The sequence below is a fragment of the Panthera leo genome, chromosome B1 (assembly GCF_018350215.1).
Source record: "Panthera leo isolate Ple1 chromosome B1, P.leo_Ple1_pat1.1, whole genome shotgun sequence".
Lineage (NCBI taxonomy): Eukaryota > Metazoa > Chordata > Mammalia > Carnivora > Felidae > Panthera > Panthera leo.
In genome coordinates, this window is record NC_056682.1 from 165,587,651 (window position 1) to 165,614,721 (window position 27,071).

General features: G+C 37.7%; 1 protein-coding gene across 5 annotated transcripts in view; it reads left to right on the forward strand.

The window, feature by feature from the left end:
- The first annotated feature begins 6,326 nt into the window (after window positions 1-6,326).
- Window positions 6,327-27,071, forward strand: part of LOC122218268 (cytochrome c oxidase subunit 7B2, mitochondrial) — a 165,976-nt gene continuing 145,231 nt past the window's right edge. For 2 of the 5 annotated variants that reach the window (XM_042936470.1, XM_042936472.1), the window contains exon 1: window positions 6,330-6,823. The gene's annotated coding sequence lies outside the window, so the exon portion shown is untranslated. Of the gene's footprint in view, window positions 6,824-6,860; window positions 7,253-27,071 lie in introns of those variants that run through there. The other 3 variants (XM_042936474.1, XM_042936471.1, XM_042936473.1) reach the window with 3 other exon arrangements.

The window sequence follows — 27,071 nt, forward strand, 5'->3', positions numbered from 1 at the left end:
TTCAGAGTTAATTTTCTTTCTGACTAATTGGAAGCTGGAGATCACTCCTGGCCACTTGATTATGAAAAACACTGGGGTGGTTTAGTAATCATGAACTTGGTTGCCATGTTTCCTAACCTGTATTATCACCCCCTGTGCATTCTGAAAATTAATTTCTCTCACAAGAAAAATGACATGAAAGTCTTACCTATATTCTAGCATGATTTCTTAAAGTCAAGTCTACACCCCTCATGTGAGTACTTAGATGCTATCCCTCTCTTTTTATTCTGGAAAATGTAAAATATTGTCATCTATTTCACATTGGTTTGGCTAATGTTCTCATTGGAAAACTCTTCAGGGTAACATTCATCAGCTTGGTATTCTAGGCAAATGGATTCATGAATTTGTATCATTAGTGTAAAGATAAATGCTAATCAGTGGCATTATTTATTAAGTAAGGACCATATGTCTGCTTGTGGAATAATATTATTGTCAAGATGCCCCACGTGCATTTATCACTTGAAAACTAAACAGACTGATACATGTGTACTCTTAACAGGGGAAGATATCTCCATTGGCACATTACTCCAGCATTCTGATACATTTCTATTTCTTCCTCGACTTCAGTTTCCTGCATTTTCCCTACTAGTCCATAGTGTAAACATAATATAGTATGATATCAAAACTCCTTCCCTTGTAGTTTATGGTATCCCTAGCAGGGCCATGGAGAGAACAAAAATCCCTTTTCTTCTGCATGCAAAATGGAAAAGGTAAAGGCATAATTCCATTTTTGTATATTTTCAAGTATATACTTTTCTAACCAACACATCATACAATATAAAACACTCTAACATAAATGAGAACAATATTTTTTTCACTCATAAGTAAGACTAAGTCTAATGTTTCTTTTAGTAGAAAAACAAATATGAGGTAAAAAGCTATTACTCTTTATTTTGGAAAAGGTTGCATTGTGAATAGAATAATACCTCTGGCCACTCTAAGAATAAACCATACATAGAATTGAAAATGCCCTGTAGAGATTGTGCTAACTGAATTATTCAAATACTCCCTCAAAGAGCAGACTTAAAATGCTGGCATTCCTCATAAAGGTTGAATGATACCTAATTCATTTTTCATTATACAACTACTCCTTGCATTTCTGCTCAAGTGGTGGCCTTATTTCTAGCTCCTTGGGCTCATCCCTTCAGCCCTGCCCATTTTATGTGCAGATGTCAGGCTATTTTTGTTCATTTCACACTTGCCTTAGTGTCTCTATTGGCTCCCATCACCTTTGGGACAAAAAAGGAATTCCTTACCATGACTTTCAGGGCCTAAAACAACCCAACTCTAATGTCACCTTCATCCTCTCCTTCTACCTGTTTTATTATCTAGCCACCCAGGACTATATGAAATTCTCTAAACAAACATTCTCTGAAATTCCCTTTGTGCCTTTTCAAGCTAAATCCTTTTCCTCGATTGCCTTTTTCCTGCCCTTGTTGACAACCTCCTATAAACCACAGCACTAATATTTCCACTAACGGAGGCCATCTCTGATTCTTCTTAGTGGAATTAATCCATTTCTCCTACTTACTCTTTTATAGTATGTTTCATATTAAATTACAATTTTTGATAACAGATCCGTTTTTTATTTGTAAAATAAATAAAAATATGTATTGATTATAGTTGGGCAAAAAATGAATAGGCCATGCTCCCGGATCAAAAGTTTACAGTTTTATCTTGTATGACAAGATTAAAACCAATAAGCCCATTGTCTTCTGACAAACTGAGGTTCCTAACATAGTGTTTGTCAATTTGTAGGTTTAGTTTACTGGGTAATTTGAATTTAGTTGATTGCCAAAGAGGATGCCAACAGTATGCCAGCAGTAGCTTTCAGTTTATTCATGCATCTTGATAAAAATAATACTTAATTATTTAAAAGAAGCAAGCAAAACAAATTACTTCATAGAATTTCAATTTAAGATTGTGTACTGCGGCCAAAACAACAGTTTTTACTGCTCTCAACTAAAGGTATTGTGATAGCTCTATAATCATAATTCTGATATTCACTTCATGGAAATGGGAGAGGGATTCAAATGTATATATTTCAAAGTTGTAAGATTGTATATCTTCTTTTTCTTAAATAACAAATATAACTTTAACAAATATAATTCTAACTTTCTTAAATAACAAATGGAACTTGCCTGTCTTTTCCTCACATACCACTTGGAAAGAGAATATATATGGAAAATAAAAAGGATCAATTTCACACTGTGCATCATGGTTAAAAACTCCTCTTTATACTCCTGAGAATTTTTGTTTGTCATTTAAGTGCTCAAATACATTTGTCATTCTTTGACAATGATCATGCTTTGAATTATAAAACATGCCTTCCTCAGACAATACAAATGGTTTTGAAATAAGAGCTCAGAAAAGTAATTGTAGGATGGAATTGGTTCCACTGGTTTCATAATTGACATTACATTGTTCTATGAAAACCTTATTTTAGTAATAGTATAGTAGTGCATTGCCAATGGCATGCTACCAGGTACCAAACTCCTCTCTGTAGTGCAAGCAGGAGCAAAAGTATGGGATCAAGCAGGTAAAAGGGTGAGAAACAGTGAGAAACAGTGAAACACAGGTAAAAAGTAGTTTGAACCAAGTTCCACAATGGATTTTAAAGTTGGCCAGGAGTACAAGGAAATGACACACTTTAAAAGGCTGGGATGCTATTCCACTGTTTCTAGATCAATTTTCAAGTCTTGTACAACTGATAGTTAACCTTGGGGCACAGAAAATAAGTTTAGATAATGGAGAGGACAGAATAATGAGTCTTTTTTAATTAATATAATGTGAAATATATTTAAACTTGTAGTCCTCGTTTCTGAATTGTTTTCACAGAAACACAGACACTAACTGCCACTGCTGCTCTAACTAGCCTTATTGAGTGTTGTTGGTTTGTGGATATAAATACAATACTAACACCATTTCTCTTATCTGATGCCTGATTGGTAAGAAATGACTTCCTTTGAATACAAATTGATCTTTATATTATTATGTAAGAATAATTTCAAGATAGAAAGGAATCTGTGGAAGGAAAGAGTAAGAGCAGAAATGGTCTGAAGATATAAAGTGTGTCAAAGCAACTTTAACCCTTTGAATTTTGTATCCCTCATATTAACATGCCTTCCTCTTTGGGAATTCCTAACTATTCCTGGCTATAAACGGATTACATGTAATCTAGTATTTTATTTTACCTTTGATGTTTCATTATTACTCTCAAACTTTTTTTTAATGTTTATTTATTTTAGAGAGGCAGAGACAGAGTGAGAGTGGGGGGAGCGGCAGAGAATGAGATGGAGACACAGAATCTGAACAGGCTCCAGACTCTGAGCTGTCAGCCCAGAGCCCGACACGGGGCTCAGGCTCATGAACCATGAGATCATGACCTGGGCCAAAGTTGGACGCTTAACGGACTGAGCCACTCCCATGTTCCCATTGTTACTCTTAAAACTACATTATACATGCTGGCAATATTGTATGGCTAGGAGATTATATACAAGTTGAATCTTATTTAAGAGTTAGTATTCCTTAATTGTTCTCTTTTGATGGAAGAAGGCTGTCTGATATTATATAAGTGATCAAATCATATGTATATGATATAGATATATTTTTGTATTAATGGTATTGATTTTACTTGCAAATTTAATCTTTCTTTATAGTGTCTTCATAGTTTTAATACACCTCACCATCTGATATGATGAAGCTGAAAATATTTTTGATGAGTTTAATGGATGTGGGCATAAATTATTAGGCAGGCAAACACATGATACTGTAAATGGGAGACTACAAACTGAGACATGTAAGATGACTATCTAGTGCCTCACTTACTACTGAAAGGTTAGGTTAGGAGAGATTGGTGGTCCAGGGGCTCTAGGTTCATATGGCATTTTAATAATGTCTGACTTCGGGCACTATTATTTAATCTCGCTGCTCAGTTTTCTCACTAGTCAAATAAGGATAATTATCTCGAGTGGTTTTAATATTTAAGTTAATTGATTCATGTGAATATGTTTTGAAAAGTACCTGGCACATAGTTAACGTTGGGTGTTATCCCAGTTATCTATTGCTGCTTAACAAACTTCCTCAAATTTTGGTGGCTTAAAACAACTATTTATTTATTTATGTATTTATGTATGTATTTATTTATTAATTGTTCTGTTGACTCATCTGAGTGGCTTGCCCTTGGACTCTCTTATGCAGTTGCAGTCAATTAGCAGGTGACAATGGAGGCATAGGAACGTGATTTCACCCACAGGCCTGATGTCAGGACTGAGAGGGCCATGACCATGGTGGCTACTTGAGGATTTCTCTCTTTATGTGGCTATCTTGGGCTTTCTCATGACATGAAGTTTCATAGGTCAGATTTCTTATAGGGCAGCTGGATTTTCCCAGAGTAAGCATTTCAAGAGATAGGAAGTGGAAATAGTACGTCTTTTAATGACCATCCTACAAATTGGCAGAAATACAGCACTGGCACCATATTCTATAGGTCAGAGTAGTTGCAGAATCCTCTCAGATTCAAGCAGAGGTAACATAGACCTTACCTCTCAATAGGAGGAATATCGAAGAATTGTAGCCATCTTTAATCTGCACTTGTATTAACATTACTAGTGGTCTATTTAATGAATGTCGACATTTCATGCTTTTTGGTGGTAGAAACCACTGTGGAATTTGGATATATTGGCCCTAGATTGTCCACATTGTGATATTTACAAAAAGGTCTTTGAGTAAGTAGCTTTATAATCAGTACAGAGTTTCAGTTTATGAAAAATGGTTGAAGCTATTATTTCCCTTTCGTCTGTGTCATTTGGTGTGCTGTTGTGTCCACTGTTACAACCTAACAGTCAAACACCCATCCTGAGAAGAGGATATAGGAGAAGAATCATTTATCTTTCAATAAAAGCTATGGAGATTACATATCTCTACATTTATAACACATGAAACAAGACTCTGAGAAAACTGGGTCACATATGTTTCTGTCAGCAGGGTGTAAAAATTAGAGGTCATTCAGGTTCCAGGGAAAAGAATTACCCGGGCAAAGCAGCTTCTTCCTAATCCTTAGCTAAAGATAGCAACGCAATTAAGTAAAGGGACTATGAGTTTGGGGATTGTGACAATGAAGATATTGTATCCTGCTAATTTGACACCATCCCCTTAACTGTCCCCTTGGTTAACCAATTAAGTAGAAATTTGAAACAAGGAAAATTTTAGTTTTTGGGGTGCAATTTCACAACTTTAGAGAATCTATATAAATGAGAAAAGTTCTTAAGATATAAATAAATGGAGATGTCAGTTCTGTCAAATAACTTGCAAACCATTAGTTTAAATAAAAAAAGAAAACCAAAAACTTGCCAGGAAACATGAAGTAGAGCCTCTCAAAGAATCATGAAGATGGTCAAGTTATAGGGATGTGTAGCCCAGTATCACAGATTAAACACATTTTATAGGCGCTAATGTAGCTAGAAAATTATTTTAGACTTGAACCATTTTTTGATCAGGACATATGATTTTATGAAATTTTATCTTAAATTCCATTGGTTCTATTTTTATCCTGTTTAAATCAGAGGGTTACAGTATGGTGGTCATAGAATCATAACACAACAATAAAAAGTCAACGTCCAGGTAGATGATTAATGTAAACACTATGAAGTGTATTAATATAATACAAATAAACCCTTCTTAAACGCTTTTATGTCCTATCCATTTCCCATATTCCACTGTCCACCTCCATATCTCTGCCTCCAAAAGTCTCCATAAACGACTCCCTGAAACCTATACCATGTGCCTCTCAGGTTTTCCCCTTCACTGCTGTTCTTCTCCAGTTTAATTTTTCATCATATTCTATTATGGAGAAAAGAACCAATCTGGCAACTGACAAAATCTTCTTTTGAGTGATCTAATCCCCCCTTCTTTTCAACTTGGATTTCTGGGTGGGATCAAAACTAAGAAGTGGGGTGTAGCAGTGACTATTCAGAGATATAGGAGACAGAGCTATGAGAAAAGAAGAGTGTTAAGCACAATGTGTCCCTTCTAACTTCTGAGATTAAGCTCTGTGAATGAACAAAACAAAATATATGCGATTAGATGTAACTACAAAGGGAGGGAGAAAGATTCCCAAGCAGGGTCCTCCCTGGCCTGGGGCGGGGGGGGGGGGGGGGGGGGGCAGATCCAGAGTTCCTTTCTTACCTGACTGAACCACTCAGACGCGCCCAAAACTTATAATTTTAATTAATCTTTTCTCCTTTTTAAGTGTCCTAGTTTGGACAATATATTATGTGGTTACCATAATTAATAACCTGGCATCTTTAGGAGAGGTGAGATACACAGCCGACTTGTAGCTCGCTTTGCGGTTACAGACAATCTCAAAGTTCCCTAGTGACCCAGTGGGATGAAGATGTCACCGAGAGAGCCATTGAGCTTGCCAAAAGGTTGCCGTGACATGCAAGTTAAATCCTGTGCAAGAGAGACTGCATTACACTGAGGAGCGGGAACACTTAACTCACAAAACCGTTTGCTGTACTACGGAAGGACATATAGAACAACAAGCTTCACCATGCGCTTTTTTACTTCTTCTCGTGGTCTGATTGGCCAATTTGGAAAGAGAGCGTTGGTCTTGTGACCCGCCTCTTTCTTTCCTCTTAGGGAGGAGCTGCCCACAGGAAGTGCCCAGTTAGCTCCGCCCTCCAGGCTGTAAGGTTGCCGGGCGCCGGTTTTACCGCTGCGCCTTCATCGCCATCGTCGCCGTCGTCGCCGAGTCGGTTGGGTGGTGTCCGTGGCATCGTTGGTAAGTCGAATGCTGGGGTTCCGAGTCAGTACGCCTGCAGTTATAAGCCACGGTCTTCAATATCTTCTCCGGCGGTTACAACGGAATATTTTGGTTTTCCTGCCGCTTTACTTTTATTTCTAAGAGAGAGACGTTTACATGTCGGACTCTCCTCACACCCCGACATCCAAGATACAGAGTGGGAGTAAAGAGAAAATGAAAAAGAAGAATGCTGTGTTGGGAAGCGTGGAGTAGAGCTTCGGGCACGCTTCTGGCATGGCTACAGTGGGAGGTGTTAAAAACTTTGATGATCCCGGACTAGGCGCTCACCACGTATTTTCCGTGGTAGTGGGTTGTTACAGCTCTTGGCGGTTTTTTCCACTTAGGAGTGGCTGATTGTATGAAAGTAAACACCCATTTGTTTGGAGGCAAGTCTACGTGCTTTCGGCTGTAAGTAAAGGCAGGCAAGCTTTGGGGGTGCTCAGCAAGCAAAATCGGACTAGAAGTGCAGACACCCTTACTCGATGCATCCTAGTCAAATTGGTAACTAACTGCTGCTTGACCTTAAACACGGATATATAATTTTTTTCTAAGTAGCCTTGTGTGAGACAAAGTTTTGGTAATAAAGCAAGCCCTTTTCATGTGCCAGCCTTTTTTAGGTGTCAATGTTAGCTGTACGTGCTGGAAATGTTTAGGGCCAGGCCTAGGCTGGTGGCACAGAAAGTCTCCTCAGATTCTCATCCGCTTTTATGTTTTGACTTCTCTTCAGAGTCAAGGGAAGGAGTGTTGGAAGAACAAATCTAGGAATCATATGACTTGTCTATAGGTTTATAAGTTGCTCTTACCTTTTGATTTCAGGTGGCTCTGAATTTGATTGTTCCGTACAGTTTGACTATGACTTTTGATTGCTGAGATTCAGACTGGGACTCCATTCATAGGAGATTGATGGATATCAAATTAAGGAAGAATAGGGGTCTTTACTGTAAAGAGCATATACCTTCTCCTTAAATTGAGGATCAAAAATAAAATGTTGCAAAAAAGGTGGCTTAGAAAGCCAGTAAAAAAAAAAAAAAAAAAAAGGGCTGTGCTTGGAATGCTCTGGCTCTAATAATTGATCTTGCTTAGGAATTTAAGGGGTTAGAGTCACTTAAAACTTGTGCTTCAGTGTTAATGTAGAGTAAGGGAAAGAATTGGAAACAAAAAATCAGCTGGAGGAAAATAAAACTTTTTTAGGCAGAATCTAGAGAAATTAGGGGACGAACTTGACAAAGGTGACATAGAAAATAATTGGACGTTCAAGTAGACATCTGTGAGAGAGAAATGGTGAGTTGGAGGGATGTAAATTCTCTTCAAAAGAGTATTGGAAAAGGGAAAGGTGTTCGGTTGTTACCAGATTGAAATAGGGGGGTAGGTCTCCAGTTAATCAAAAAGGAAGAGGAAAGATCTCAAGTGGAAGGACTCCCTCAAAAAGAGTCAGAAAAGTACTGAGAGATCACAGATAAGGGATGATGTAAAAGATATTATCAGAACAGCATCTTAAAGATTGGGAAAGACTAAGAAGACCTGTAGAATGCACAGAGTACCATTGGTTGATTTTTAAGGTAATATAGTAATTGTAGGTTTGTACAGAAGTACGGTTTGTGCTTAGAAGGAACGACCAAGAATTAGGACTCGAGACAAGACTCAGCAAGATAGGGCATATTGAAAGGAGTCAGGCAAGGGATGAGTTAGATCCAAGCTTGGATGGGGATGATTCACGTTGGTGGGAGAAAAGATGCTGTGTGGAATTATGCATCCCAGGGAAGTGGAGAAGAAAAAAAAAATTTTTTTAAGAGTAGGTGCTTTTAGTAAACTCAGAATTGAATGGTTTCATCATTGCTTTTAGAGAAGATTCTGGAGTTTAATAAATAGAGGCATATATTAGGAAAAAAAAACCCTAACATCTAAAAAACATAAAAAGGAAGCCAAATACTCATTTCCAGCAATCAGCAGTAATCCTGTATGTTTTGAAGAGACCAAATTAATAGATTAAGCAGTTAGAAACTCGACTTTCTAAACATATTAAACATACTAAAAAATTTAAACTGAAAAGTGTAGACGAGGATGGAAGAAAATGAACACTAGAGGCATATTTCATTGCTGCAGAAAAAAAATGCTATTCAAGGTCTGAACAATTCGATGATGAAAGACAGTGCCTGGAGGAGCACATGGAAGAGGTATTGGTTCTTATTGGGCCTCCAGGGGTTCAGGCTTCGGAAGCATCGGTTGAAACCTCAGTTCCGGAATCTCAGCTGAGAGTGATTTGCCAGCCGAAACAAATGAGATGAGAGAGGAAACCCTCCCTAAGAGGCAGGCCTCACTAGCTTTGCAATTCCAGAATGAGGTGGTGGAAAGTGCCCCTTGTAGTATAGGATTCAAAATATTTGTTTACTGAAGGTAGTAGCCCCTGTTTCATAATATAGAGGCCACTTCCAGCAGTTCCAGAGTGCCAGGGACAGGAGGTTAAAGGAAGGGAAAGAAATGAAGAGATTTTTGAGGTAGGTTGCAGAGGAATATATTGTACTTCAAATACAGTTTGGTGATTGGGGTTGAAAATGTTTAAAGTTTTCTGGAAGGCAGGAATGTCACAAATGTTACTCTGTGAGAGACAACAGTACGCTAAGTGCATTGTGTCCCTAGATATGATGAATCTGTAGTGTCAGAATTAGTGCTTTAATAGAAATTTTATGGAATCTGCTACTCACACAAACTGACACGCATCCTAATTGAGCTGAAACCAAGAATATTGCCAGGTTCGTTTTTCCTTGAGATGTTATTCAGTTCTGGTTTCTAGGAACACAGTGTTTTGGGGAGTAATCTGATCTGAGAATGGCTTGTATTTAAACTTGGATGGGCGGCCAGGTTTGTTAAGTTTATATTTTCATTTACTGTAATTTTTGAATCATACAAAGTTCAAAAACTAATAGTTCAGAAACTAAAGTGATATAAAGAAAAGTATACGTTGACAAATCTTTTGTCCACTTTGCATTTTACTTATATAGGTGTTTAACAAACAAGTCTATAATCCTTACTGAGTGCCCAATACTGACCTGTGTATTTTGCAAATGTTAGCTCATTTATTTTGTGTATCAACCCTATTATGGAAGAATTCCTATAATTCCTATTTTATAGATAGGCCTAAAAGAGTTAATTAATTTGTAAGTGGCAGAGACAGACCCAGGCAGTCTTGCTCAAGTTAGACTAGTTAGGTAGATGATTTAGTATGTTCTATACTATATATGCCTCTCGTGTCATTTTTTAAAATGCAATTACAAATATATTTTCTTAATTTTTCCTTTTCTTTACAAAAGCAAACTTTATATACTGTCTGCACCTTGTTTTTTTTTTTTTTTTCTTCACTTAACTGCATATTCTGGAAATACTTCCATATCAGTATATAGAGGAGCTTTTCACTTGTTTTTACTGCTGCACAGTGTTAATATTGTATTATGTGAATTTGTCACAGTTTATTTTTTAATTTTTACTATATATATATCGTGTCATAGTTTATTTAAACAGTCTCTTGGTGGACATTTGGGTGATGTCTACTTTTCTGCAGTTACAAATAGTGTGGTAATAAATGTATATACTTGTCATTCTTGGCAGATGTATCATATCTGTAGTATAAATTCTTAGAAGTTGAACTGCTGAATCAGATAAATGAATATGTACTATTGTTTATATATTACCAAATTCCATGAGTCTCATTCTGCTTCATCGTAGCCTTATCAACAGAAATGTTCACATTTTTGTCAGTCTGATAGGTGAAAAATATTTTTTCAGGGTTGTTTTAATTTTTTATTTATTAATAATAAGATATGAATGAGTTGAGTGTCTTTTCATTTGTTGAAAGGCCATTTGAATTTTTTTGTGTGAATTGGCCGTCATTTCTTTGCTCATTTTCTATAGGGAGTTTTTAGTGTTTTACTTCTGTTAGATATTTACCTGCTCTTTATATATTGAGGGGAATGGAACTTTTGCCTGTGATGTAAGTTTTAATTTTTTTTCCCCCAAGTGGGTCATTTGTTTTTTGATCCTGGTTATTTTTTTTAATGTTATGTAATATACAAGTATTTCTTTTATGGTTTTGAATCATGTTTAGAAGTGTCTTTCTCCAATTTATAAAGGAATTTTTCTCTTCTAGAATTTTCATGGTTATATTTTTTTTCCTTTTTTCATTTAAATCTTTGATTCCTTTTGAATTTTTCAATGGTCATGGAATATGATATACAATTCAACGTCGTATTTTTTTCCAGATGACTGTTTCTTAGATTCTTTAAAATGTAGTTAGTAAAAACTTGTCTTTGACATGATGCAATTTCTGAATCCCTGAAAGAACTGTACTTATCCTAGACATTGAGAATGACTTACTGAGAGGAAGTAGAAGAAATTTGTAAGGAAGGTATTTGTCTTGGACTTTGAACTAAGTAGTACGATTTTAACTTCATGGAGTTGTACCTTACAGGGGCATGAAAATTTGACTGTAGACATCAATTTCTTTGAACTTTAATTTGTTTTGTATTTGTACATAACTGTCAGGGTAATTTAATCTTTGGACTTTAATTTCTCTTTGGGAATTTAGTAGTTTAAGGAGGTTATTTCAAATTTGGAATATCTATAATGTTAGACTTTTGTTCTTAGAATTTAAGCCATTCGATCTAATTGTAGCACCTTTGATAGAAATCCTAGATAATAAGCTGTTCATAATTTGGGATGGGAAATAGAATTGAGAAAACATTTTCAGCTTTGGATATAGAATGGCTACACATTTTATTAATGTGTTTTTGGACTATTTTGAAGGATTCTGGGCTCAAAAATCTGCACTGCTAATAGTGGTCACAGCAGGATACCCAAAATCACAGGTGGGGTAGGTTACTCAAAAAGATAGGAGCAGTAATGTCTTGATAGATTGCTGATCCTTTTCTCTGAGGGGACAATACCTTGGTTCAGCTGAAGCTTCATGATTAAGCACAGTGGTTTAGGAGAATAGAAAGCTGTAGAATATTGATATGTAGGAGGGATTATTGAATGTTTTCTTCCTACTTCTGATGCTTCCTTTTATGTGTATGATCCATTGTCCTAACATATTAGGCCTCTAACTTCTACTTGAGTAGTTCAGGGAGTTATTTGGTGAATTGAGAAGAGACTGGGAGTCTCTTCTCCCCTTGTTGGGATTGAGCTGTCCTCAGGAAGCTGCTTCTGCTCTCCCATTTTACCATGTTACAAGGGTAGGAGAATGACTGTCCCCATACTATCCTGCTGATACTGAATGAGAAAGTCTAATTTTGGATTCAGTACTAGAAAACACATTAATAGATAAACCTTCCGTAAATAGATAGTCTTTCCTATCTGCTCTCATCAGATACAGAAGTAAAATTTTGATCTCTCCATAAGCCAACTCCCCTGTATCTCTTAACTGTTAGAATTTGAGCGGGAGTACCAGTTATTGACCTTTCCCTCTCCTGCCTTTATCAAGATGAGAAGTCAATGGTATGGACAATAGGGTGATTCATTTGAAATTTCAGAGACTTGATTATGCCTCCCAACTGAGGTGGGAATCAAATCAGCAAGGACATCACGATTTCACTACACACTCCAGTAACCTGTGTTTAATGTCTGTGTGGAGGGAACATATGACAAGTTATGTTGCCATAAGATATGTGCAGAGAAATGAACAAGGATCAAGAGTTGCATACCACTCTTGATGCCTCAGTGTTACATATGGTTTTCTGAAACCAGAGTGAGAAATCACAGGAAAAATTTAAATTTAAAAACCAAGATTGAAGTTTTGTATTAGGCTAAGTTATCAGAGGCAGAAATTATAATGAGATGTGGAAATAAAGTAAGTTATGTGTTGTACGTGTGAATTTTCAGAACTGCCAAGACTGTAAAGTTCACACTGTGTTGGGTTTCAGGTTTTTAATATTTATATTTATTTTATTTTGAATGCACACATATGGTGTTTTATATCAGTGACAGATTTTCCTAAATAATAAAAGCCTCTGACCTTACATTTGTGGTGACATAATGCTACTTTGCAACGAAAGTAGCACAGCTGTCCATAGGTGAAGAACATGAAAAAAACAATTTTTCTCTGCTTATTGAGTGGTAAGGAGGCAGCTATCTTTCTCCCCTCCTGCAAGAGTCTCCTTGGAAACATTATGAGCCTGATTGCTAACTATAACACGTTGGTCTGTAAGTAAACTCTCCCCAAAACTCAGATAGCTCTGGGTGTCTCAGACCTAGAGAGGTCTCTAAGTCTTGGGTCTCATTCTTGCATGAAATGTAAATACCTAGAAATAGTCTCCCAGCACTTTTAGCCAGTACCTAGGTACCTGTCCCAGGATGTAAACTTTTGTCTTTATGGAAGATAAGTTTTATTATTCTTTCACATCAGAGCAGTTAGCACCATAATGTGGGGAAGAAATGATTACAGATTTAATCCTGTAATATATGAACATATTTTCAAGGATAAATGAAAAGATTCTCTAACTTTATAGTAAATACATTGGAACATTGAGAAATCCAGGAATGTTTTATTTTCTTATATATATGTTATATCATTGTTATCATTTCTGCTGAATAAAAGATGTTAATACTGTACCTGGGCATAGCAAGTACTCTACAAATGATTGACATTATAATAATAACTAATGCTTATTATTTTAATATGTTAAAAATGCCTATATTTATGTTGCAGACAGAATCAATAAAATGGAAATTACTTTTTATTTATTACATGTACGAAATGAATTCCTGGCTGAAATTTAGGTTGGGTGGTGTTTGTCAAGAGCCTTGAAATCTACAGAGAGGAGTCTATATTTTCCTCATGGAAGACTACTTACCTCACAAGTCAGTAACCTTCCTTGGTGAAAGAGTTCCCCGCATTATGTATATGTACATATATCACTTACACACATGGGCCTCCTTGAAGTGCTCTTAGGTTTCCATTCTCTTAGCAGCTTTATAAAAATGGGTTTTATGTCTACTAACACACAGAGACTTCATTCTCTACTGGTAGCTAATTCTAATAGTTAGAAGATAATCTCTTATTTGCCACATTTCTTAACTCATCTTTTAGATTCTAATTATAAAGGTTCAGATTTTTTTTTTTTAACGTTTATTTTATTTTTGAGACAGAGAGAGACAGAGCATGAACGGGGGAGGGGCAGAGAGAGAGGGAGACACAGAATCGGAAGCAGGCTCCAGGCTCTGAGCCATCAGCCCAGAGCCCGACGCAGGGCTCGAACTCACGGACCGCGAGATCGTGACCTGAGCCGAAGTCGGCCGCCCAACCGACTGAGCTACCCAGGCGCCCCAAAGGTTCAGATTTTAAAAAATTTCTGTTTAATACTCTGATGGCTTTTCAAACAGGGTACTGTAATACCTAGCTGGAAAGACGAAGTTACTTCACATGAAGTACAATACAGGATGTTGTGAATCTGTAGGAATCGATAAAGAAGGATCAGTACAGGTTGAAGTATTGATAATGTTTAGTGGAGGATATGGTATATGAGTTGGGCTTTGCTTTTCATAAGAAGATAGAAGACAGCATATCAGGTAGGGATACTAACGTGAACTAAGACCATTTTCTGAATGCATGTTAATTTTTTTTTTTCTAGTGACATACAGTGGTAAACAAGAAATGATGAAACAACCCCTTACTTCCTGATTTTATAGGATAATTTTAAAGTACACTGTGATTCATTATTGGTTACTTCTGTGATTAGGGGACAGAAAGAGATATGCTATTAGCAATGAACCTATCAGGTTAGACCAAAGAGTTTAATATAATATGCTATGGGCAGTGTAGGGTCATCACAGTTTTTAAACAGGAAGGCAAAAGAATGAGAAACAGTATCTTAGGAAAATTTGTCTTGTCATTGGTAGATTGAATGGAAAGAGATTTGTGTCAGGAAGACCAATTAGGGAAATACTGGAATAACCTAAGCAATAAATGATGAGAACATCTAATTTAATTTTGGCCTTTGGAACAGAGAATTCAAAAGAAGAATCAACAGCTTTTCCAGACTTAATTTATGAATGGTAGAAAGAGGTCATTTAGAGGTAACCTCAGGATTCTGAAAAAAGAATATAATTTTGGAAAGGAAAGCAGTAAATTAGTTTTTATGCATATTTGGGTATTGGCCAGTGACTAGATCCAGGAGAAAAATCTCTGTATAGACATTGAACATATGTTACCGGAATTCTAGTTAGGAGAATTCATCAATCTAAAGGTGGTAGCTTTTATGAGAGTGAGTACACCTTCTGAGTTATAAGGCCCAAAAAATAGATTAAAAAAATTTTTTTAACGTTTATTTCTGAGACAGAGAGAGACAGAGCATGAGTGGGGGAGGGGCAGAGAGAGAGGGAGACTCAGAATCCGAAGCAGGCTCCAGGCTCTGAGCTGTCAGCACAGAGCCCGACATGGGGCTCGAACTCACAGACCACGAGATCATGACCTGAGCCCAAGTCAGATGCTCAACCGACTGAGCCACCCAGGTGCCCCCCAAAAAATAGATGTTAGAGAAATAGCTCAAAGAAAGCTAGGAGGAAAAACAAAGAGATGAGGTTCAGAGAACGTAGCCAGTATACTTAGGGAAGCTGAAGACATAGCGATACCAAATTAATGTGGTGTTGTGTGCCAGTCTCAGCCTATGGATAACGAGCGTTGTGGCTGGACTGGCCTTTGTGGCTATTATGGTCGGAAGATGCTCTCTGGAATAACCATCAAGAAACTTTGAAAAAAAGTTTACTACTTAGAATTCTTAGAAGTTACATGGCATACTTGGGGCCACACAACACGGTCCAGAGGGAGATGAGAGGGAAGAAGAGAGGGAGGGAGGGAAAAGAACTTGGGGTTCTGCTTGTATTGGGATCCAGGGTAGAGGGTCTAGAGCTGTTTACTGGTGAATTTACAACATAAAAGTGAGAATTTAAAGTGCAGGAAGAGAAAAGACAAGCAGCCCAAGTGGACAGTTAATGAAATCAACCAAGATCTCTGAAACAAAGAAGCCTGGGGCGTCACCTGACTCTTTATCTAGTTTCATAGCTAACAGTGTGTTTATTCAGTTTTTAAAAAGTGTACGGGGTGCCTGGGTGGCTCAGTCGGTTAAGCATCCGGCTTCGGCTCAGGTTATGATCAGGTTTCGAGAGTTCAAGCCCCGCATTGGGCTCTGTGCCGACAGAGCTCAGAGCCTGGAGACTGCTTCGGATTCTGTGTCTCCCTCTCTCTGCTCCTACCCTGCTCTTGCTTTCTCTCTCTCTTTCTCTCTCTTTCTGTCTCTCTCCCTCAAAAAGAGAGAGAGAGAGAGAGAGAGAGAGAATCCCAAGCAGGCTCCGCAGTGTTAGCATAGAGCCCAACGTGGGGCTTGAACTCAGGAGCCTAAGTCGTGAATTGTGAGATCATGACTTGAGCCAAAATCAAGAGGCGGACACTTAACAGACTGAGCCACCCAGGGGCCCCTGACAATGTGTTTATTCAGGAGAGCCATCTTTGAAGGGGATGCCTGTTTGAAGCCAGTGTCTGACTAGTCAAAACTTAAGGGGTGCCTTGGTGGCTCAGTCAGTTGGGCGTCCGACTTACGCTCGGGTCATGATCTCATGGTTTGTGGGTTCAAGCCCTACGTCAGGCTCTGTGCTGACAGCTCGGAGCCTGGACCCTGCTTTGGATTCTGTGTCTCCCTCTCTCTCTCTCTGCTCCTTCCCCACTCATGCTCTGTCTCTCTCAAAAATAAATGAACATTAAAAACAAAAAATAAAAAACAAAAAAACAAGAAAACTGAAGTCAGGCACTTGCATTACCAAAAACAGAAAACCCAACTGTCTGAGCTTATACAACTTGTGGTTAGCTACATCAAATTTTGAAGTGAGTTACAAGAAAATGAGGTCTGAGAAATCCTCATTAATTTCTTGGTTTAAAATATTATCCAGGATGAAGTGGGGTATGAAATGGGGGGAGACCTGGACTCTTATATTCATGTCAGTTTGCACATTAAACCACTGTCACCCATTATTGCAGAATGATGTGTCAGATAAATTGTGAATAAGCCATTAAATTTGAGCAGTGAGAGAGAAGAGAGGTTAAGAGTGCATGTGGTGATGGGCGAGCAGTACAGAGATGGCAGCCATAGGGGTTATCCTGAGGGGTGCTTGAAGAAACAGAATACAGGGGGCAATAATGGTCTGGCTCCTAAACTGTGTCTTCTGTTAATGCAGGCAGTGACTAGTCTGTTTCTTAGCAGATGCCCAGGTGATGTTTATCTGTTGAGTGGGGATCAGATAAAGATAACACCAAAAAATACAGCTTTTCCTAATACTCGAGAGGATGAGTGCTTGGCTGAGATGGTGTTGGATTGATAATTTTTATGTGGATAAAAATGAGATGAAATCTGGAGAGATACCAACTCTATTTCCACCTAAAGACCTGAAATAAGAGTGGTGGTAGGGGATAGAAGGGTTGAAACCTTAATTTTACAATAGAGCCAGCAGTTCACGATGGGGCTCACAGCCTGAGTGACCTGTATTTCCAGACACTTACCCCTGTCTTGACCCTGTTTGTTTCTGGTTCTGTGGCCTGTGCTCCTAGGGTGAAGCTAAGGACAAAGGACAATTGGGAAGCCAGCGATGGCCTACAAAAATAAGCCTTCATTTGTCATTTTAATGGGTGTACCATTTCACCTTAATTTAATTTTCCTACCTCTAAGAATATATCTTATCTTGTAAGTTCACAAGCTGACACATCATCCAGAGAGACTATTTATTTTCCCTATATTCTTCACACAAAGGCTGAGATTATTCTTGCAATAGTAATCAAGATCTTCTGTCTTTGGGTTGCAAAGAAAATGCATTCAACTGTACTTGAAAGAGAAAATTGAAATTTGGCTGCAAATGATAAAGCACTTTCAATTCTTTCAATTCTGTCTGTTCATATCAGCTGAGCTGCATTAATAAAAGCAAAAAGGTGCCTGTTGCTTGCTATTGGCAAAAAATAACAATGTTCAATTGCCCTGTGTATTAGGTGTGTTGAAGTTTATTCCTAGTATAGAACCTTGTGCTTTTAGTCCATTTTTTTTCTTTGTTAGTGCTAGCATGGTACCAAATGAATTAGGAAAGTAGTCCCCAGAGAAAGGCTTTTCCACCAGCTTTAATAGCAAAGCAACGATGAATCTTCCCCCAACCCCCCCCCCCCAAAAAAAAAATCAAATCTCAAAGTGTAATTGGCTTGTCTGTCTGCCTGTTGTAACCTTTGTTTTATTGGTGTAATTGTTTTAGGAAATAATCCTGTAGACTTATTAGCATGCTTAATGCTAGTTTCAATTATTTATTTTATTAATTGGGTGTGTAAGTCATAAAATTGCTGTTGAGTACATTTACCAATAGCACAACCACCATAATAATACAAGGCATCTGAAAATAAAAGTGGGTTGGTACCTCTGAGATAAAGATTTCTGTAAACAAAGGGTGTACTGCAGATTTTTCTTTTTCCATCAGACAATCTCATGGGCACGCCAATTGTGAAACCATAGTCAAATTTTTAGAAATGCAAGGGTACGGACAAAATAAAAGTGTGTACTCATGTACACTTAATTCTTTTTAGCTAGCACTATAACATGAGACTAGTAGCACAAGTCTAGGCAAAATTATGAAGTAGGAATAGTTTATCTTTAGGTACCTCTAGCCTCTTCTTTGTGTGCCTAATAATATCCTTTTCTCTAAAATCCTCATTGATTTTTCTCTCCTCTTCACAATTATTTAGTCTCAAGAGAAGATGAAATTCATTAACACTGAGGTTTGAATGATGAAGGTGGTAATGGTGCTATAGAAAGAACTCTTTGAGACCAAACAGCCCAAAGCTTCAAAGTCCACTTCTAATCATTTCCAGCTATGTGATTTTAATGAATACATTTTCCCTCCGGGAGCTGAGGGTTTGGTGCAGACTGGAGCTTACGTAATTTGGGGGAAAATACAAAACCATATATATAAATTTAAGTAAGAAAGTAAATAATTATATGTTAAAATGACAAATGCAACAAAATTTAGAAAAATAAATTTAGTCATTTCCCCAACCGTATTTATTAATAAAAAAATTATTTCCACAGCAACAATAAAATCTCAAAGCAGCTAGTGGTCTGGGGATACAGTGATCTATTTTGGTTCTTATTTTCTGAAGATGTGGGGGCTACTTTGATTTTATTTCCTTGCAATGAGTCATTTTTTCTAAGGAAATGGGATGTGGGGAAGAAGGCCAAAGTTTGGGGTGAAGGAGGCAGGCACCATTGAGTAAATCACCTTTTAAAGTTCACTGAGCTCCACCTTCTGTACAAACTGATGGCAAGTCCCCAAAGTAACTCACAAGCAAGGAATGCATGCCCTTGTGTGCTTCAGTTTCTCTACCATGGCCAAGCCAGTAAATACCAACTGTAAGATACATCGTAAATGCTATCATGGATAATAGAAATAAAGATACGTGATATTGACTTAAAAGATGTACACTTCTGCTGTCTACCTGTATTAACTCATGTGACATTCCTGATAGAGTTGTCCCACTAATATCAACAATATCAGTGATGTCTGATAAAGATCACTTGTGATACTGTTCTTCTTTTTAGCCTATACTATAACCTATAACAGTAATACCAATAATCCCTGCAATTAATATCAAAGTCAGGAAGACTCACAAGCTGCTGGAGTTAACAAGAGGGAATCTGATTCTCCTAGGAGGAAAGGTGCTTTTTCTTTGACATTGATGTGTTAAGTAGACTGTTATTTGGAACCTTTAGGTTGTACTCAATTATAGTCCTTAGTATTTGCCTTTCCTGAAGGATGCCCAAGAATAGCTAAAAATAAATTTAACAGAATAGGGTGAAAGAATAAGAAAACAAACAGATACAGAAGAGGTCCATTGCACAGAGCTGGCACAAAAGAAACTTATATCTAAGACTCATTTTCTTTTCACTGCGTTAGAATAATATGCCTGTAATTTAATTTTGCTTTACAATGCTCACAGATGTAGCTTTCAGGATGTGTGATTTTTGAAGAATCTGTGGTCTCTTTAGCTTGTGCTTAATCCAGTGTCATTACAGTAATACAGGCTGGAGAAGAAGGGGAAGAACCAAGAGGGCTAAACAAACTTAGCCATAAGGGGATGGCCTGGTATTCACTACTCTACTACATACATTTCAAAGGCATGGGGAATACTTAAATTTGACATAAGCTAATGTTTTTCCTGCAGGGCACTGAGATCAGAGAGAAGACAAGGGAACTACATAGTTGTGTTACTCACTGTGTATTCTCTTAGACACTTTGTTCATTTGGCTTTGGGGGCATCTTTTTTCCTGATCTTTTTGTCTCTACTCCCTTTCAGTCCTCTGTTGGTTCCCTGTCTCATTCTGACCTTAATTGTTGAAGTGCCCCAGGACTCTGACCCTGGACACTTCCTTTTTTTCAGATGCATTCACTTCCTAGGTGGTCTTTAAATTACCATCCTTATATTAAAGATCACCCAGGTTCTATCTGTGACTTGAATCTTTCCCCTGAACTTCAGACCCATGTCCAACTTTGTACCTAAACCTGGTATATCCAGATTGAATTCTTTATTCTTGTGTACCAAATCTGTTTTTCCTATAGTATTCCCCTTCAAGTAAATGCTAACAGGCCAAAAATTTTAATTTCATCCTGTCAATCCTCATTTCACATCCCACTTCAACAAAACTGAATCTGACTGCCTCCCTCCACTTCTGTTGTCATCATCTTTCATTCAAGCCATCATCATTTCTAGCCTGGACCCAATTATGCATAAAAATTAATTTGCTGCTTTCCCTTTCAAATTTATATTCTTTTTTCCAATCCTGAAGTTACCTTGATATTACCTCTTTCTTCTATTAATAAACTAAGTCTAGAAAAACTTTTGATTCTTTTCTTTTTAATTCTCTGTTCCAAAGGCCAAAATTAAATGATGAGATGTTCTCATCATTTATTGCTTAGATTGTTCCAGTATCTTATTCTCCTACCTCTTGTATCTATTCTTGTGGGAGATGCAGGAGAGAAGCATCAAAGGAGAAGACTTCAAAAGGGAAAGGCTGGAGAAGGTGCAAGGCCTTAGGCCATGTTTACACAGCTGAATGGGGCTGCAGCTTCTAAGGAATGCCTAGAGCCATTAACATTGTTCAGCCATGGGCGATTGGGTGGCTCAGTTGGTTAAGCATCCCACTTTGGCTCAGGTCATGATCTCGCAGTCTGTGAGTTTGAGCCCCGCGCTCTGAGCCTGTTTCAGATTCTGTGTCTCTCTCTCTCTGACCCTCCCCCGTTCATGCTCTTTCTCTCTCTGTCTCAAAAATAAATAAACATTAAAAAAAAAAAATAAAAAAAATCATTGTCCAGGGCTGGATCCTCCCTCAGAGACCTGACCCTAGTGTTACAGAAACCAGTTAACTCAAAATTCAACCTTGAAAAGCCAAACCATTAGATTGATTAAAACACTTGCTTACCTGACTTTATGCACATAGTCTTTAGCAATTATCCTAATAAAAAGAAGCTTCATTCTGGAGTGGGGCCTCATTCCGACTGAGGACCGTATGAGGACCTTCACTTAACTGCACTTTGTTTGTGGAATCATCTTTTGTGACTCTGGCCATACTCCCTGCAACATATTCTTGCTTCCATTTAGCTATACTTTACACATGGTCAGAAGCATCCATTTAAAGTGTAAATATGCAGTTACACTCTGAATAAAACCCTCTAATGATTTCCTATCACGCTCAATAAAATTAAAAATCTTAACTATGGCCTAAAGGCGATATATTATCTGATTCCAGACTAACTAGTTTCTGTCCCTGGTCACTATTCTCCAGCTGCTTTGCTCTTCAATACAGGAAGGACTCTACCTCAGTCCTTGAACTTCTGTTGCCTCTGTCCAGAGTGATCGTCACCCAAATGTTCACATGATTTTCTGTTGTATTTCTTTCAGTCTCTGTTTAAGTGTCAGCTTGAGAGAAAACCTCATTGCTTGTCCTGTTCAAAGTAGCATCCTTCTCCTTTATTATTATTATTTTTTATATTTTTGTTTATTGCCTATATCTCCCAGTAGAATGTAAGATGGGTGTGTGACCTGACATGGTCTGATTTGTCCTCTCTTAAATTCCCTGAGTCTAAAATGCCTGTTAGGCACTAAGTAAATATTTACTGAATGAATGAATAAGGCATCATTAATGTCCTAGGGGCTCTGTTTGCTTTAGAGCAGCATCCTTCTGTTGGGATAGGTGTAGGGAGTATATCCATAGTCAAATTCATTATAGTTCCCAGCCAGTTGCCAGACCCAGCATTTAGCAGCTAATCTATACTAGAACAGAAGCCAAATCCTTGTGATTATGAAAATATGCCATGTACTAAGGAAGGCCTAGACTTAGGCGGTTTTTCTACTCAAGCACACTAGAGTAACATAAAGCTTCAGGATTCATTCCGGATTCTATGTAGTAGGGGCTTAAGTCTGTTGTCCTACTGCCTTCAGCTAGATTCATTATTTCTAGAGCTGAGCTCCGCTGGCTGTGCAGGTCAGAGGTTTAAATGCTTAGGTGAATTTTCTAGTATTCATGCCGCTGGCATTTATTCATTTGTATAAAGCATTTTTTCTAGTAACATATACTAGATTAATGAGGAAATGTTGGAAAAACAACAGTTGCAGAAAAAAAGCAGAAAAGTCATTTTTTTCAAAATTCCAGTTCTCAGAAAAATCCATTATTAAAATCTTGATATATTATCACTTTTATTTTAGTGTGGGTGTATATGTGTATGTGCTTACATAGTTGGGGTCAGCCAACAGTATTTATTGAGCAGTATTTGGATTCACAGCCCTTTGTTCTTGTCTTAAGTATCTTAATAAAAATAGATGGGGGTGGAGGTGCCTAGGTGCCTAGCTCTTGATTTTGGCTCAGGTCATGGTCTCATTGTTCGTGGGATGGAGCCCTGCATCGGGCTCTGTGCTGTCAGTGGAGCGTGCTTGGGATTCTCTCTCTCTCTCTCTCTCTCTCTCTCTCTGCACCTGCCTCCCCCCAACAAATAAATAAAACTTGAAAAAACAACAACAAAAAGATGAGGGGATTTGACTTTTTGTCCTCATTAACTACTCCCCAGAAGGCATTCTTTTCACTTGAAATTAGACTTCACTCTTTCCATGTTCACCATTACCCTGTACTTTAATGTATATTCATCCTTTTGTCATACCTTTCTAATCTCCCTCTGTTCTCCCTCCATCTCTTCCTCTCTCTTTCTCTCTCTCTCTGTCTCTCTCTCTCACACACACACACACCACACACATACACATGTAATACCCAGCCTGCTTGGATGCACAAAAACAGCACTGGAAAACAGAATTGAGTAGTCAGTAAAATGAGAGTTAAAGTGTGTGAGAGTATCTCTGACTTGAAGAAGAGTGATGTGGTGGTAGGCCTGGTGAATATGGGGAAGAATTCAATGCTGAGACTGTTTGTGATAGAACCTAAATCTAGGGAGCAGGTGGCAGGTCTCTAATAGGACTATACTTTAGGTCCACGGCCAGACCTAACAAGGAAGATGGTAAGTCCTTGCCAGTGAGAATGCAGATTATAAGCATAGTTGGTGATGGAAATATGATAAATTTTTATAAGGGTAGTTTACTTTCTTCCTGGGTTTTTTGAGTTAATTAATAAATGATCATTATAGGAATACTAGAAAGTACAGGTAAGTAGCTGCCTTAAAAAAGCTTTTAGTGGGGTGTACCCAGGTGGCACAGTCAATTAAGTGTCCGACTCTTGATTTCAGCTCAGATCATGATCTTATGGTTTGTGAGATCAAGCCCTGCATTGGGCTCTGAACTGACAGTGAGGAGCCTGATTGGGATTCTTTCTCTCTGTCTCTGCCCCTTCCCCATTCCCCCTCCCCCCAATAAAAACAAAACAAACAAACAAAAAACACTTAAAAAAACCTTTTGGTACTTGCTTTGGAGTATTGGTGGTATCTAGAATGAGGGATTAGGGGAAGAGATAGAACTGGGAATTGAAGAAAGTATAAACGAGATGAATGGGGGAGAGCTATCTTTGCAATATAATTATTCAGGAAGAAATGTAGTAATCTGTCCTCTTTAGAAATACAGTAACCTATTACTGTATTACTTTTGTGATTTGAAACACATTTATTATTTAAAAATCATACTTAAATTCTTTTTTTTTTTTTTTTTTTAAATTTATTTTTCAACGTTTTTTATTTTTATTTTTGGGACAGAGAGAGACAGAGCATGAACGGGGGAGGGGCAGAGAGAGAGGGAGACACAGAATCGGAAACAGGCTCCAGGCTCCGAGCCATCAGCCCAGAGCCTGACGCGGGGCTCGAACTCACGGACCGCGAGATCGTGACCTGGCTGAAGTCGGACGCTTAACCGACTGCGCCACCCAGGCGCCCCAAAAAACCATACTTAAATTCTTAAAGTGGCTTTAACAAGGTAGAAATATACCAGGATTTAAGTGTGGCGTGTTTCCTATAATTCTAAAAGAATTCATTGAAGTTTTGGTGGAATGCAGTGTCTGTTACCTGAAGGCACCCCTCTGAGAACCAAAGTCTTTGCCTCAAAGGAAAACACTAAGTTCTTGTGGCACCTTCTAAGGGACATCACTTTGCCACTCCTGTTGTGCTTCTAATGCACAGTATGCAGCGTGTGAGTTATTGCTTCTCTGGGAAGTTCTGATAGTCACTGTGAAATGTTGTTTTCCAGATGTTTGAGTCATTAAGAGTAGTGTCAGCACAGCAAGCAGGCTTTTCATTTTGGGCATCAGTGCCTTCAGCAGGGATTGGCAGCCTACTGGTTCTGGCCTGATTAATAGCACCAAGTGGGAATGAGGCATGTCCAGGAGGTGGCAAAGCAGTCCCTGGACTAGGCTAAATCCTGCCTTTGTTTTCATTCTCCAAGCTGTCTGCAGGCTTCAATCTCCTAATTCTGTGGGGGTGAGTCAAGTAGTAAGACGGATTGCCTGCTTAGTATGAATTGTCAAATAAGGCTTCATTGTCTTCTGTGTTATGGGATATTTACTTTGTAAAGTCTTGCATACATGATCTTATATGAAACCTTTGAGCCCTATATAGTAGGTAGTGTGCAGATGAAGGGCATAAGGCAGCCTTCCCTGGTTTTCACAGATGTCAGATGGGCTAGGAGTAGAATGAAGTTTTGCATCTTAAATGAGTATGTTTGTTTGTTTGTTTGTTTGTTTGTTTGTTTCCTAATACCCTTTGGCTAGGAGGACATAGTATCTTTCTTTGGAAAATACACTTGAAAATCTATCCCCTAAAATTCTTGTCAGAAAAAAGTGAACAAAATGAAACAGGAAGATTAAGAAGAGATGGGGTTCATTCCGCACCCCCCCCGCCCCCCGCCTTTTACCCTTGCTTCTTTCCTTTCAATTGGTTTTGTATTAAGTCCTAGATGTGGCACACACTTAATGGTAATAATGCTAATTGTTAAAAAAAAAAATATGTTTTCATGTTGCTGAGATTTCTGCCTGGAGTATAAAACACCTGTTTGTGATTTTTTTCCATATCAATTAACAATTCTGTCCAGTAGGTGGACTCCTTCATATTCACATAGGAGTTTTCTTTATTCTTTAATCAAGTGTTCCTTAAATCTATGAAAAGGCTTTTCCTCATACTGAACTTTGGTTTCACCAACTTATTATCTGAGGCTGAAAATAGATTCTGGGATACTGCCTATTCCTGTTTGAGAAATAACTTCATCTTTAGTTACTTTTTTTTTCTTTTATTTCATTTTTGTTTTAATTTATATCTTGGCATTTTTATTTATAAATCAGAGTTCCTTTGCAGTAACTAAACTTACCATCTGATTGGATTTTTACAAAACAAACTGCATTTCTGAACTTAAATTCATCATAATATACAAATATGTGAATAATTATAATTAATATAATATATTGACACCAAAGACTGATAATTATATTTGTACTGAGAATAAATCTTTTCATAGTCTCTGTAATTGTTTTCTTCATATCATTCTATAGCAAATGATTTTTATAATGCGTTATATAACAAGAAATCTGGCATATGGGTTATTTTTAAATTAGTCCCTTGTCACAATACTCTAGGGTCACCTGAAGTCGAATAGTGTCTTTGGCAATTTCCCTATGTTCACTGGGACAACTGCAGATTCTTATTCTGTGTTATCAGTCTGCCTTTGTCCGTAAATTGTTACCTCTCACCCCTGTTCTTTGAAAATCTTATTTTACCATGGGCTTATAGAAACTGGGATGCCTGCATGGCAAAAATTCCAATAGTTGATTCAATAAATTCTAGTATGAAAAATAAATCTCAACCTGGAACCCAATTCAGGAAAACCTCATTTAGGTAACCTTTGTGTGCTATTTTTCTGTGACAAGGCCAATGATGATAGCATGTGACTTGAAACCAAATTTCTCTAGTTCCACCTCTAGTGGAAGATTTAAATGTGGAGACAAATGGAGGGGGAAAAAAGGCAATCTTTTTTCTGTATAATCAAATCAGGTTTTTGGTGATTTTATTCTAGATTGTAAATTTGGTGAAGGAAAGGGTTCACATCTTACTCATCTTTATATTATCCTAGTATCTGATATCAAACATGGAGGCATAGTTGAACAGAATATATGTATTACTTCAAAAATTGAGATAACTTGGATTAGAACCTTGTATTTTTTTAATTTAATTTTTTATTTTTTTAAATTTACATCCAAATTAGTTAGCATATATAGTGCAACAATGATTTCAGGAGTAGAGTTCTTAGTGCCCCTTACCCATTTAGCTCATCCCCCCTCCCACACAACCCCTTCAGTAACCCTCAGTTTGTTCTCCATATTTATGAGTCTCTTCTGTTTCCCCCCTCCCTGTTTTTATATTATTTTTTTCCCTTACCTTATGTTCATCTGTTTTTTAACTTAAAGTCCTCGTATGAGTGAAGCCATATGATTTTTGTCTTTGTCTGACTAATTTTGCTTAGTATAATACCCTCTAGTTCCATCCATATAGTTGCAAATGGCAAGATTTCATTCTTTTTGATTGCCGAGTAATACTCCTTTGTATGTATATACCACATCTTCTTTATCCATTCATCCATTGATGGACATTTGGGCTCTTTCCATACTTTGGCTATTGTTGATAGTGCTGCTATAAATATTTGGGTACATGTGCCCCTTCGAAACAGCACACCTGTATCCCTAGGATA